Source organism: Agelaius phoeniceus, chromosome 11 (assembly GCF_051311805.1).
Source record: "Agelaius phoeniceus isolate bAgePho1 chromosome 11, bAgePho1.hap1, whole genome shotgun sequence".
Lineage (NCBI taxonomy): Eukaryota > Metazoa > Chordata > Aves > Passeriformes > Icteridae > Agelaius > Agelaius phoeniceus.
Genome location: NC_135275.1, coordinates 11,814,098 through 11,828,350, shown reverse-complemented (window position 1 = coordinate 11,828,350; position 14,253 = coordinate 11,814,098).

Below are 14,253 nucleotides of genomic sequence, written 5' to 3'. Positions count from 1 at the left end.
GGTTTTGGGCCAAAGGAACTGAAGGCAGGTAGAAGTCTGATTTGCATTAGAACAGAGAAGCAAGAACCTGGTGGTTTTGCTTGCAAATGGCCTGAGCCTGCTAAGCCTGGTGTGCAAGTGCCACAAAATGGTGTGAGCAAGGACTGAGTGCCATGGAAGGAAATACCAGCCCTTAGAGAAAATCCTTCCTGCTTCCACACACTTCCCTCACTTTTCAGTCCTGCAAAGTATGAAATCCCCTCCTTCTCCTTTATTAATCAGATTTTAATTTAAACTGCAATGCGTTGTTTCCCCACATGATTAACAGTAATGTAAATACAGTATTGAATGGCACTTTTAAGTTCAAGTGATGGTTCTAGCTGCCCACACTGCAGTTGAAAATGTACAGTGTCCCTCTTTCCTGGCATGAGCTAGCAGAAGTCATGGGGTGCACTCTGAGAAATAGCCCCTGCTTTCCTTATTGTTGTTTTTTCCTTCCTCTGATGGCATGAGTCAGGGGCACTGTCAGTCTCTGAACCAACAGTGCCTCCTTTTCAGCAATCAATCTGCCTGTTTCATTGTTTGACTGAGCTGTAGCATGCTGTAAAATTTGTCTAAATTCTCTGTAGCTGACAATAAAGAGGCAAATTTCTGAAATTCTAGGAGGATTTCCAGAGAAACTTCCTTCCCACTTCCCCCTGCCTTGAAACAAAGCAACCTCCTGCAAACTCATCAGCCCATTTCTGGCCTTATAGGGTTAGGGCTGGCATCCCTTGTTAACTTCCTGCATAACTATGGGTTTGACTTGGCTTCTCTAAACTGAAACTGGTCCAACACTTTATCCTCACATCCACCCACACGTCTAAATTTCTCAGTGTCATAAGTTGTTTAGGATCCATGGAAGTCATGGCATCTCTTTGGCTCTGCCCCTTCATCCACCCCTGTGAAAAATGTGTGGTGTTTGAAATGGAGGCAAATGCAGAGAGACACGAGGTGGGGATATAGAACCAAGGAGGGCAGTGAGAAGAGAGTCTGTGGAGTTTATTAGGCTGTTTCAATACTGAAGTGCAAGACTGTCCCTTAAAGCTGGATGTGAAAAGTGCTGAGCCAGTAGAGAGGTTTGTACTGATTTCAGTGAGCTCTGGATCAGTCCCTCCAAAAGCACAAGGAGTATGGACCTGACCAGATAATGCCCCCATGGCAAAAGATAAGGCTTAGCACCCATGCAGGACCCTAAATAAGACCTCAGGTCTTTCAGAAGTGCTCCTTAGGAAAGGGCAGATCCTATGCTCAGGGAGCATTGTAATAGTCTGAGGCCAGTGCTTTGGAAACTCTCTTCTCTTGGCTAAATGAGAATGCCTTGGATTTTCAAATCTGGTTCCAGTTGTGGGTGTTGAATGAATGAAAGTCAATTTCTGAGCAAATTTTTGAAGGCTGCCTCCCCTTCAACATCTAAACTGAATTTTGCAAGGTGTTCCTTCAGCTTTTAGGACTACACATACCCACAGTCAAGGACTTAGGAGGATCACTGATGGGAAATTAAAAAGAAAAATTCAGATAAAAATAGTGTGGATATTTACATCAAGGATTTGGACACTTGAGACCATTTTAGAAATGGCAGGCTGGCCAGCAGTTTCAGCACCAGATCTTGGTTTGAACTCTGAAACCCCAGCAAAGTTGGGGTATGTGATCCCAAGACTGGGGTTGTCTAAACACAGAAATCACTCAGAACTCCAGTCAGCAGAAATGTATGTAAAGGCACTGAATAAATGCAGCAGTCCTGGGGAGCTAATCTCCCCACCCAGAGCTCTGGAGTTCTCAGTATGCAACCATTGTCAGCTAAAATATTACCTGTCCTGCTGCAGCCTGGATTTGGTCTCCTTGCCTGTGGATTAGACATAAGGAATATAAAACAAAATACATGCACAAAACCCTTGTGTTTCCTTTGCAAAATCAGGCTGTGCACATAGCTAATTCTTTTCATGTTAATCTACACTTACAACCCGATAACAAGCTAGAGCTTTCTTCTAACCAGGCTTGATTAAATTTGGAAGATTTCTTCCCAACAGGAGAACCCTTTCTGCTTTCATGCAGTAAACATGATTTTGTGCTTTCTGTATTTCCCTTTTTATTTTTATTTCAGGAATTCTTTTTTTTCCCCCTTATTATTATTATTATGAATAAGCTAGTTTTAAATCAATTTCAACAGCTGGAATTAATTTTCCTGTTACTGACTCTTCACTTGGGCCTGTCACAGAGAGGGAGGCTTTCTATTAGCATAAACATAACTGAAAGCTCTGGAATTTGCATTAATGTACTTTTAACAAGTTGACAGTCTTTTGGCACACGCTCCTGAGATCTGAGAAGCAAGGGAAAAAAAGACTGTATTATACCTTACACTGGCTGGATTGTAAGAAGCTGTCAGGTAAAACCTCTGGTTTCTTTTTCTACTACAAAAATATGGGACAAAATATCCACTCATAAGCAGGTGCACATATCTGACAATTTTGCAAAGCCCTTAGTACTTCCCTCCTAGTGCCTGGAAGAGGCTGCTCCCAGCTTGGGAACAAGCTGTTCCATTGTTATTTAAGGGATGTGGAACTTGCACAAGGGGTGGAGGTGCTGAGCAAGATATTTTACAAAGCTTTTAAAGGGTCTCAGGAAATGTATATTTTGGTGACAGGAGCATGGACCCTTTGAAAAGTGATCCAAACTCTGCTAAATAAATATTGGTAGATGTGCCAAATAAAAAGCTAGTCCTGCAAGCTCCTTATTACCATGGGGCAGGAATTTAAGAGGATTCAGCATGGCAGTTTGGCCAGAAGATGACAAAACCCAAAGGGATGACCTGAAGGCTGAGATAGTGGTTTTCTACATCTCTGTTTAAACCACATAATTAAAGTGAGGGTCTTTCCATTTGATCCCACCTCCTGCATGGCAAGTGAATTGTGGCTGAAATTAGCCTTCATTGACCAGAGGAACCAGAAACTGCTGTTCCTGCCAAATCACTGAATCATTAAAGTTGAAAACAACCTCTAATATTTGAGTCCAACCTTTGGCTGATCACCACCTTGTAAACCAGACCATGGCACTAAGGGCAAAATGACATGGCAGTAGCAGCAGGGCCTGAAAGGAGGATGATTTTCAGGAAACCTGGGGTTGGTGACATTTGGCTGAACTCTGCTGGCTCTGCAGTCAGTGTGCAGAAGTAACAGGACCAGTGCTGGCTTGGTGTGGGCAACCAAGGGCTGGTCTGTGCAGCCCTGACTGCCTGAGGGCCTCTGTCATGGCCTGAAGGTAAGAGTTAACTGAGTCCCTGCACTGCAGCCTTCAGATGGATGGAGAGGAAGCCTTTGAGTAGCTCTGGGTCTCTCAGTTACGTAGATGTTCTGCTCGTGCAACAGTGCAGTTGATGTGTTTTTTTAAAAAATGCAATGTGCTTCCACCAATTACTTAGAATAAATGTGTTACAGTATTTGCAAGGACTGTACAAGCCAACATTAAATTTGTGTATGTTTCTAGTTACACTAGAAAAGGAGGCAGGAGAAAATATTTGGGCTGCAGATCAGACTCACATCAGTTGCCATGGGAATAAAAGAAATACTGAGAATTAAGGGAATCCTTTAAACTACAGGATTTTTTAAACTGAGGTCTTATTTGATTGTTTATTTAGGCCCTACATTAAGACAAAAATGTGCGTTTAGCCAGCTCCTCCTGCTGGACCCAGAGCAACTCTTAGGGCTTATTTCCATAGAAATATTGCTGATCCTGGCCCCAGAACAGAGCAGAAGGAGGCCTGGGAGAGCTGCTGTGTTTAGTGGCACTGGGCTTGCTCACTGCCAGGGGCTCGAGCAGCCCCCTTGCAGTCTGGCAAATAGAGGCCAGCTTCATGTTCACATAGTAAAGCTGCTGGCAGAGGTTTGGCAAAGCTGCAGTATTTTCCTGCTCCAGGCTTTGTTCCTGGGTTTGTGTCTTGAGTTTGGAGAGACCAAAATGGTACCCCTTTGGTCTGGAAACTGTGACTTGATCTGGCCAGCACAGGAGTGATGTGACGCAGCTTACAGGATGGGAACTGTCTCACTGCTGGGAAAAGTCACTGAAAGGTCTTCTAGTTAATTAGCAGGGGGATTGTAAATAGCTAAAACCTGACTGAATTCCTCTGTCAGCTCAGGACAGGATCCTCCTGCCACTCCTCTTCCTGCTTCTTCGCTCTTTGAACTACAATTGGTTATTCTGGAGATCGTTTTTCCTTTCACGACTTCTGCTCCAGTCACTGCTATGGCTCACTGTGTTATTTGTTCCCTCTAGGAAAAGAAGAAACTCAGTGCTGTGGAAGAGCAGTATTTCTGAGTCTCCTTCACACCCTTTCTTGTTTTTTCCTTTCCCAGGGAAAGGCTGAGAGCAGCCTGTCCAGTGCTGCTTGACTTGGATTCTGCTGTCCTCTCTTGCTTGAGTTGATGGAAAGCACTTGAGGCAGATCTGCCTTGGCTGTGGCTGAATCACACAACTTTTCTGAGCTATTCTCCTGTGTACTAATGGCTTCACAGAGCCTGGTGCAGGTTCCTCATCCAGCCAACAACCACAGCCCATGGCAGACTGGATGGCTTCAAGATACCTTGGTGAGTCTTTGTTTGCCATCATTGACCAGAGCACAGGGCCAGACATTAATTTACACAAGCGTCCACACCCTAAGGTCATGAAGTCAACAAACTTTCTAGAAGGTTTATTTTCTTCTTCTTGAGACACTTCCAGGAGCCCCTGGAAGAGACATGTGTTGGTATAGGCAGTGCACCCTGAAAATGCATCAGAACATCACCTGTCTAACAACTGTGTGTCTTCCTTTTATAAAAAGAAGACATTTCTCATCTTTCACGTGAAGATATTTTCCCTACATGCCAACCCAATCCCTTCCAATTGCATGAGCTCAGAAATTGTCCCAAATGCAGTCTAAAAGCAAGTTGGAAGCAGGTGTCAGCAACTGTGTGGAGAGGGAAGCTGTCCCAAGCCAAGGGCCCAGAGCCTGCTCCAGACTCCATTGGCCTCAGCAGAGGGATTTGTGTGAGCCAGCAGTGACAGCACCAGAGGCCTGGCAGGGTGTGAGCTGTGGGCTGGGAGGACTTAGCAATGATGGGAAGAAGAGTGTGGGAGGGCAAAAGGGAAGGGCAGTTTGTTTCAGAGATACTGTCCCCAGTGCTGATTCACTGGGCTAATCGCATCTTGGTGGCATTTTCCCTCTGGTATCTGCTCCATGCGTCTGTCACTGTTTTTGAGAATTTATCTTTCTCATCAGAGCTTGGGGGTTTTGTTGGGTTTTTTCCTCTCTTCATCCAATGCCTGTTAGAGGAAAATCTTTGAAAACAAGATGTATTTTTCTTCAGAGCTCTGTTTGGTAGGTCTGAGCTGTGATAGTGTTTTCTCTTGTTGATTTCCAAGGAACATGGGTGCCCCATGAGCAGTGGCCAGCCAGTCCTCCCTACCGCCTCTGCTGAATTCTCTTTTTTTTCTTTTTTGATAGAAGTTCTCAGTTATCCAAACTCTAAAGCTTAATTCAGCACTATGCAGCAAAGGCTGTCAGAGAGACATTTTATGTTGAACCATGCCCTGTGGCATAGACCCTGTGGGCAAGGGTCTGGACTAATTCCTTAAGTGACTCTGTTTTTGGCAAATGTGAGAAGTGGCAGACTGTGATGGAAATGGGCAGCCCTAATGGGTTTGGAGATGGAGAGGAGCATTTTCTTGCCTGGTCCATATCCTCCTAGAGAAAAAGCTTATGACAAATTGCTGAGGAGTTTTTATTATAGTTCAGGTTCTGGTACAGCTGCTGGAGAGGTTTGAGCAACTCTTGTGGAGCTCCACTGTGTCCTGTATGGATTGATGTGAAGCCAGGAGCTAAGTTGAGCTCCTGGTGGCCAGTGTGCCAAACCTCTGAAATCCACAGATTTGGAAAAAAGGGTTCAAGTGTTGGTTATTATCTGACAGCTGAAAATCCCCCTCCAACCCCTGTTGAAATCTGCAGATTTGGAAAAAAGAGTTCAAGTGTTGGTTATTATCTGCCAGCTGAAAATTCCCCTCCAACCCCTGTTGTATCTGTTCAGCTGAGCACAGCATGAGAGAGGGGCTGCTTGGGGAGTGCCTGATAAAAGAACTTCAGCTGTGCAGAGCTCCTTCAGTGAGACTTCTCCATAAACATCATCTGTTATGAATTCAGCCTTGCATGATTACAGGCAGGCATCTGTGTTGATTATGTGGGTTTTCTGGAGGAAAGATTTTAAAATATGGAAATGAATGGAGGTATTTGCACAACCGGTTAGCATCCGTTTCATGTTATTATTGAATATATGTCTCAGAGAAGTGTTTAGAGACCTTAGGTCAGAGTAGGGCTCCACTGAACAAGGTACAGAATATGCCTGAGGAGATACACCTTGCTGCAAATAGCCTGAGACAGTCCCAGCCATGGCACACAGCTGGGCAGAGGGAGGGCCAGCGTGAGGGGTAAGGTGACCTGCTCAGGGCTGCGTGCAAGAATGTAGGAACAAAACTGGGCCAGGCTGCAGCTCTTGTTGCTCTGCCCAGTCCTCAAACACTGCTGTGCCTCCAGGCCTATGTGGGCAAATAAGAATAGCCCTGTAAGTTAGGGGTAATATTGCTGTCTCTCTCAATGTGGTGTTGTCACCATCCTTCTCATGATGTCTGCCTTACACACTGGGTTTTTGAGGAGAGAGATGCTGGTGGTCTTAAAGATAAAGCATGATGCTAGTTTTATACCTGTACTGCATTCACAAGGGAGGGACAATAAGAAAAATGTTCATGTTTAAGAAATATCAAAACTCAGAGTGGTTTCAAGAGTGTATATTAGGTCTAATTGAATCCACACATTTGCTTGTAGAAATTTGAGAACTTGGGATGAGGCAGTGAAAGGAGATCAAATAAAATTTTGAGTGTGGATGTAGGCTGTTCTGATCTGGTTTAGCAGAATTTGGTTAAGATTTGGGTGTGAGTGAAAATCAGAATCCTCCTTCTCTACAGCTGATATTTTCTGCATTTCAATGTCTATGACCTTGACCATTGTGAATGTAGGAGATCAGTTGTGGGTTATGACCATCATAACAGAGTTACCCATGGGGCTGGTGTGGGACCAACCCCAACCTGTTTCTTGCAGGCAGGTTCTGACATAAGGCACCAAAAATATAGAAATGCCAGTTGGCAGACGTGTCCCACTATCCTGGAGTGACCTTTGTGATGGCCCTGTTTTTGCTGAGTAGCCCAAAAGGCTCATATGGAGCTGGGAGTCCTCTCCCATCTCAGGGGGAGCACTTGTCCTTCAGATAGCTGGCATGCTGGCAGCAGGACCCCAGACTGAGCTCTGAGGACATGGGTAGGCTGTCAGAAGGACCCCAGGCTAATGTGGCCTCAAGAAAACCTGTCCTCAGCTTCTGTTTCTTTGTCATCACAGACCTTCAGACCCTTTCTGTGCTCCCAGGATGGCCGTTTGTCACGGTTATCGCAATGGTGACGTTGTCTGCCATCCCATGTCCAGAAACACAAGAAAACACCATGGGCAAAGGGGCCCATCCTCCACACCACACTTCCCCTCTCGACTCCTCCACACTCAGGAAGTGGCAAAGCTGTCCTGTGTGACCAAAAACAAGGCAAAGAACCCTAGTGAAAAAGGGAGTTAGGGCTGATTGGTAAGCCAGGCATGGGCACTGAACATCTCTCTAGAGATAAGCCTCTGATGCTTGATTCTTTTCAGTCTTTTGGAGACCGTGATAAGGAGAGGCAGTTGCTTTGTCAGGGTTACTCACACTCTTTGTGCAGCATGTTCAGTCACTGAATTTGTTCAGATAAGACAAACATCTAAACTCCATTTCCGGAGACACACACCAGTGTTTGCACGCAGGCAATGGTTATACCAGGGTGGGCTGCTGGAGACAGGGCTGATGATGAGTGCTCATGAGCAAGATGCTCCATTGTAGCTGGTGGTTCTGTGCCTCCTTTGCTTCCCCAGAGCTCCAAAACTGTAGTCCCAAATGGTCCAATATCTGTGGTATTTGGCAAAGGTGGCCATAAGCATCCCTGCAGCAGAGAGGGAAGTACTTCTGAAAAACTCACCAAAATTCTATGTGCTTTGGGCTGAGCAAAGGTGGACACTCCCAAAGTCTGGTCACATCCAGATTGGTGTGTGTCCCCTTTGCAGGATTTGTGAGTCACCAGCCATCAGAAGAAAACTTGCTGTAGTTAGTGACTGCTTCAGTTGCTGCTGAAAGGCAGCCACGGGGGAATAGAAACATGATTGAGTCAAGAGAACAATGTCTAGACACAATTGTTAGGACAGACAATACAAGAAAATAATGTAGGCAACTGGAAATCTGCAGGGAATTCTGTAAAGTGTCAGGATGTGATAAATGCCCAAGGTGGAAATCATCCAGGTGTTACTCAGCACTCTTGCTGCAAGAAGTACTGGGACAGCTCCAGTCACTGAAGTTGGCTGGAGTTCTTTTCCAAACTCTCACACAAAGCAAGAGGTTTGTTTGGGAAGCAGTCCTGACCAGAAGGAAGAAGCACTCCCCATTCAGTTACCTTAATTTTTCCAGCTTCTATGCTTCCTCTAGAGTGCTTCCAAATAACTGCTCATCTTGATTTTTCCTGAGAGCTCAGAGGAGTCTTTCCCTGGGCTGATGAGCAGAAGTTCATCAGATGGCTGGAGCTGTCCCTGCAGGAGCAGCAGACTCAGGGCAGTGGGGGTTATGGGAGGCTGTCTGTGGGTGTTACATCTTCTGGTTTGAGACTTAACATGAAAAGGTTGAGATATAGTTTGTGTAGAGACTTCTGGGTGAATGACAGCACCATTTGATTTTTTTGTCCTCTTTTTTGAGGAGATGCCTCATGAAACTGCCATTGTACACAGGATCAGTTTATAAGCTGAGATGTGAGTAGCAGACAGGTGTTGACTTGTCCTAAACTGGGCTCCTAGCTCTGCTGTTGCTCTGCACTGAAAATGAATCTACTTTACATGCCTCCTGGAAGTCCTGGAGGGAAAGGGACTGCCAAAACTTTGAGAACTTGTTTCATTATTCTGTCCAAATCTCTTCTAAGATCTCTATCTGAACAGATTTCACACAGGGAAAAGATATTTCACAAAAAGTCTTCTCTCCCCTCTTTAAGTAGACTTCATCCGAGGGCCAGCAAGAGAGCTGGGGATCTTTGGCACTCAGAGGATCTGGTTCACATGGAAAGCACTGTCCCCACTGTGTCCCTGGGGGATGCTCCTCCTGGTGACCCTGCACAGTGCTCAGCAGTTGCATCACTTAGGCAGCTAATTGCTTTTATAACCCAAGATGCCAGGTATAAGATGCCAATAAATTTTAAAACCCCTGCAATGGAAAGGTTATGCTATATATTACCAGGCCTTTGAGGATGCAGCTCCATCAGTACAGGGTTATTCAATTAACTGGGATCCAAGCAATTAGTATGGCAGCGTTTTATTCTTTAGTTTGGGTGGGGGTTTTTTGTTTTGTTTGCTGTGTTTGGTTTTTTGCTTTTGTTTTTTTGTTCATTTCTACCACCAGAGCAAGAATTTAAAGTGTTCCTGAATTTCAGGGACATTTTTGTTCACTGCCAGTTGCCCAAAGTAAATATTAGGCCTGTGGCATATTCTGGTATCAGCCTGCTGTGAACAGCAACAGAAAATCCTGCCCTGAGAGGTGCTTGCTCTTGGAGGAATGGATGCACACAGCCCCCCTCTCTTTTCTGGTGTTGCACTGGATTCTCCTTTACAGGTCTTTATGGTTCCCAGTTTTCCCCTGTGTTCTGCTGGTGTGCTATGTGCAGGCAAACCACAGAGTCCTGCTGTCCTCCAGCAGCACTTCCAGGCTGGAAACACTTCTCCTGCTTTATCTGAATGTACCTGTCCCTGTCTGAGCTGGCATGCACCTGCTGGTGCCTATTCCATTCAGGCTTCAGTGTCCTCCTCTTTCCTCAGCCTTTAATTCCACCTTGCTCTCCCCCTCCTCAGACCATGCCTGCCTTGATGGAAGGGCTGCCTGTGCCCTTCTTGTGGAAAGCAGCTGCCTGCATCAGGGAGCTCCCAAAGCTGTCCATGTCCTGAGCAGTGAAACTTTGTTGTTTCAAAGTCACTTTGACCTGAGTGCTGCAGCAAACGTGTACAGCATCTGCTGCTGCTGTTTCGCATGAGGGAGCTGCAGTCAAATATTAAAAAGGCAGCAAGAGCATTAAATTATTCTGCAATGGAACATTGTCATTCCTCCATAAAACTACTTTGACCTGTAGTTTTCTATGGAGTCCATTGCTCTTAAATGTGCAGTGAGAAAGGAAATTAAAAATTAATCTTTATTTCCATCTCAGAAGAAAACCTTAATTCTCTGCATTGAAATTATACTCATAATCCAGGGTAATAAATTATAGTTTTTAATTGCAGCTAGTCACAGCCAATCAAATGGGAACCTCTCTCTCTCTCTTGCTTGCTTTAACTTTGCTATACAGAAGAACTCGTGGAGTGCTGGAAAAAATTCACATACGTTGACCCAGGCTCTAACATTGTGTGGAATAAGCCCAGGATGTATTAACAGAGCCAAGCTCTGTTCTTGCCTGGCACCCTGGAGCCAGTGACCTGAAAGTACCCCGTGGGCACCAGCTGCAGCAGGCACACAAGCACAGGGAAATGGATAAATTGTGCCACTTCCACGTGGGAAATGTGTGGTGTAGGATCTTGTTCAAGGTTACAGAGTGAGTCAGTGTTGAATGAGGAACAAAATCTTGATCTTGGTTCACCTGCTTTATGACTATGAGACAAAGCACCCTTCCAAGCAGAGGGCAGGGTGCCCTGCTCTGGCCCACTGACCAGTGCTGCTGACCTTCAGGCCCTCAGCCAGGACATCAGGCCTCTTCTGACAAAAAGGACAACTGCCTGAAGCAGGTGCTTCTTTGTGCTTGGTGTCTCTTGCAAGTAACCTCTGTGTTCTTTCATATTACAGTATGCTGCAGACAAGTGGAGTGTTTTTTGGGATTTGACATTGCTGCACTGCATATGGTGAAAGCTACCTTGCAAATGAGGTATGGCAACCTTTAGCACAGCCAAGGAGCTGTCTCTGTAACAAATAACTGATGCTCTGCATGTGCCAGCTCTTCCCACAATGTCTAGCTGTCATCCCCACCCTCGTGTAGTGGCACTTAGCCTGGGGTTGTTGCCTCCAGGAGCTGCCCATAAGGTCTATAAATACCTGTGCAGTGCAGGTACTGAAATGTTTGCCTAGCACAATTCTCCCAGCAACTCAGCCTTGCTGGTTTGTGATTTTTTTTCCACTCTATTATATCCCAGACAATGTGATGGACCTGTTCTAACAAGGAGGATTTGAAGGGTGGCTTAGCACTCCCAAGCTCAGCTAGGGAAAAAAGGGAGAGCCAACAGGAACACAATCCTCAGCTGGAGGGAGAAGCAGTGGGAGTGGGAGTCTTCTATTCTGATAATCACTCCTAACTCTGTTTTCTTTTCCTCAATTATAGCAGAATGTGGGAAAATGGACAAGTGAGTAAAATGATGGAGAAGTGGCTAAAATATCAGACACAGCTGTGAGAATGAAATGAGGTCCACTTGACATAAGGAGATGTAAGTGGTTATTACCAATATAATCACAGCAAAGGTGTTTGTTACTGATCAGGATTAACCTGGTATGTGCCTGGCCATTGATTTGGAAAAGGCTGTAAAATCTCTGCAGTGAGGATCTCCACTCTGTGACCACACCTTCTCAGGGGTTCAGCACTGTTGGCTGCTGTGAGAACAGTGGGGGGAAATCCTTACCCAAGGATGCATGAAAAAGTACAGACAACAAAATCTAACCACAGTCTCGTGCAAAAGCACTGATGTTCTTGATTAATAGTTCCCAGATTCCAGACAGGAGGTTTTATGGGGCCTTATTCTGCACTTTTTAACACTGGCTGTTTCTAGAGATTTTCAGGTGGACAAAAAGAAACATTAGCATAGGCAAAACATGTTTTTTGCCATTATAAGAGATTACCACGCTCAGAAATTCTGCTGCCTGCCTTCCCTCACAGGCAGTGAGCAGCTGTCTATGGAGGATCTCTGTGTGCCCTGCAAAGGGCCCCAGTGCAAACCCAAATGCTGCAAACCCTTCTCCAGGTGCCTGGTGATGACCAGTTTGCACAGAGCTGTCCTGCTTTTGCTGTTATCAGTGTGCAAGGTTTAGATAAAGGTAGCTAATGTGTGTTCATATATGGTGAGCACATCTCTGGTTTCTTTTATGTGAGCTGCTTTTAGATGTGAAATCTCTCCCTAAGCAGGATTAACCATGGCATAATGAATCAAACTGCTGGGAGGCTTTTTCTGGTGATCTAGTTGAATTTGGCAGTTAACTTCCTTCCTTCTCTTCTAGTTCTACAGACTGGATTTACCTCTAAGTTGTTCTCCTTTCTTGCAGTATTTAAACAGGAGAAGAAAACTGCACAGCTTTTCTACTCTTTCATTGTGTTCCCTCCTAAGCCAGTGCCTCACAATTCTTGGTCATTTTTTGTTCTATCTTTATTTCCTACTTTTCCTTCCAGTTTCACACAAATTTAAAAAAAAAAAAAATTGTCGAGCACCTTCTCCTAGGCTGTGAAACTGTAGAACAGCCTACTTGGATTGCTGCTGAGGTAAATAACACAGTTTCTTATGGTTCATGAAAGTGATTCTTAAATTTTGAATGAGACAGCTCTGTGATGCAGAAAGCTGAGACTGCCAGTTACTCAACCAAAGCCTCTGCTTCCCAACAGGGAGCAGTCAGGGAGAAAGGAGAACACCCAGTAGACTGTGTGTGTACAGGCAAGGCTCCTTCTGGAAATTAAATGGTTTATCTAAAGTTATCAGACTGCTGACTGCTCTTTTAAAGAGGCACTTCAGGGCTGGGGAAAGAACTGCAGTTCTATTTGTCAAATTCAGGGGAAGAATGATCCTGGAATTTATTATCCTGTGTGTAATTTCTGTATTTAGCAAAACACTGAAGCCAGGATTTATGAAATAACCAAACCTGTTTCCGGGAGACGATGGCAGCTCTGTGCCTTTAGCAGTAGTGGCGGCACAGTAAATGTATCTCACCAGAAAATCTTTTCTTTTATAGGACAATAAAATAAGTGAATGAAAGCAAAAAGAGGTATAATGGATCTGGGTTTTAACAAGCATATGATTCAGTATCTCATGAGATCTTACCTGAAAAAAAAAAATCATTGTATTTTGCTGGGAAAAGACATGGAGAGAATAAAAGGAAAAGAGTAGGAGAGAGAATCTTGTGACCGTGGTTGGAGGTTTGACCAAGATGGGCTGACCTGGCGCTCAGGACCTCTGCCAGTGGCTTTAAGTCCTTGCTGCCACTTTACAAAGGCACATCACTTCCTTTCTGTGTTTTTTTCACATCACTTCTTTTCTTGGTTTGCCATCATTGAGTGAAAAATGGTACTCTTGTCCTTCCTGCTTGTGAGAATGATGGCTTTTAACATTGAGAGTTTCCATGAACCGTGGGAGTGCAGACCATGCAACAATATCAGATTTTTCCACTGCCATATGAGCAATTATAACAAGTCATCCATTTTTCATCCTTTCATGCTTCATGCACAGGGTGAGCAGACTCTTGATTTGCCTTTGTGGGAAGACGAAAAAAATTTATCTGGTGTTTGGAAATTTCCTATAATGACAGCAAGAGAGACAAAAAGGTCTTTTGCTTTTCCTTCATCCTGGAAATGGTTAAGAGGAGCTCTTTGGTGAGGCTATGCAGCGAGAGTTCAGCCTCATGGCCATGTCATTTAGTGTTTGCTTGGCTTCCTGGTGATTTGGAATGAAAGGGGATTGGCTTCTCTGTCCCCCTGCAGCCTGGGGACGCTGCTGTTCCTGGGCCCTGGAGCATTTGCTATGCCCACTCCCCTGAACATGTGCTAGCCAGAAAGATTGTCTCTAACTAGGCTGGGCAGCTCTTTCTCACACGCTCTTCTGTATCAAACACTTCCCACCTTGAAAACTTCCTTGGTTAACTGCTAATTTCAAAATCATTATTAATGTATTTGCACAGGGATTTTGGAATTTAATTAGCCTCTTTTGAACTGTTCTTAGAGTGTTTGTCTGGAGAAACAGAAAATCCCTCCATGGCGTTTGCTTTCCCCATTTGTTGGTTTTCACTGGAAGGGAAAGATACTGGCTGGCTTTGCAGGGCTGCATCCTCCTGGTGCCACTGATGCTGCAGCTGAGGATAAGCCACAGGCTCTGCAGAG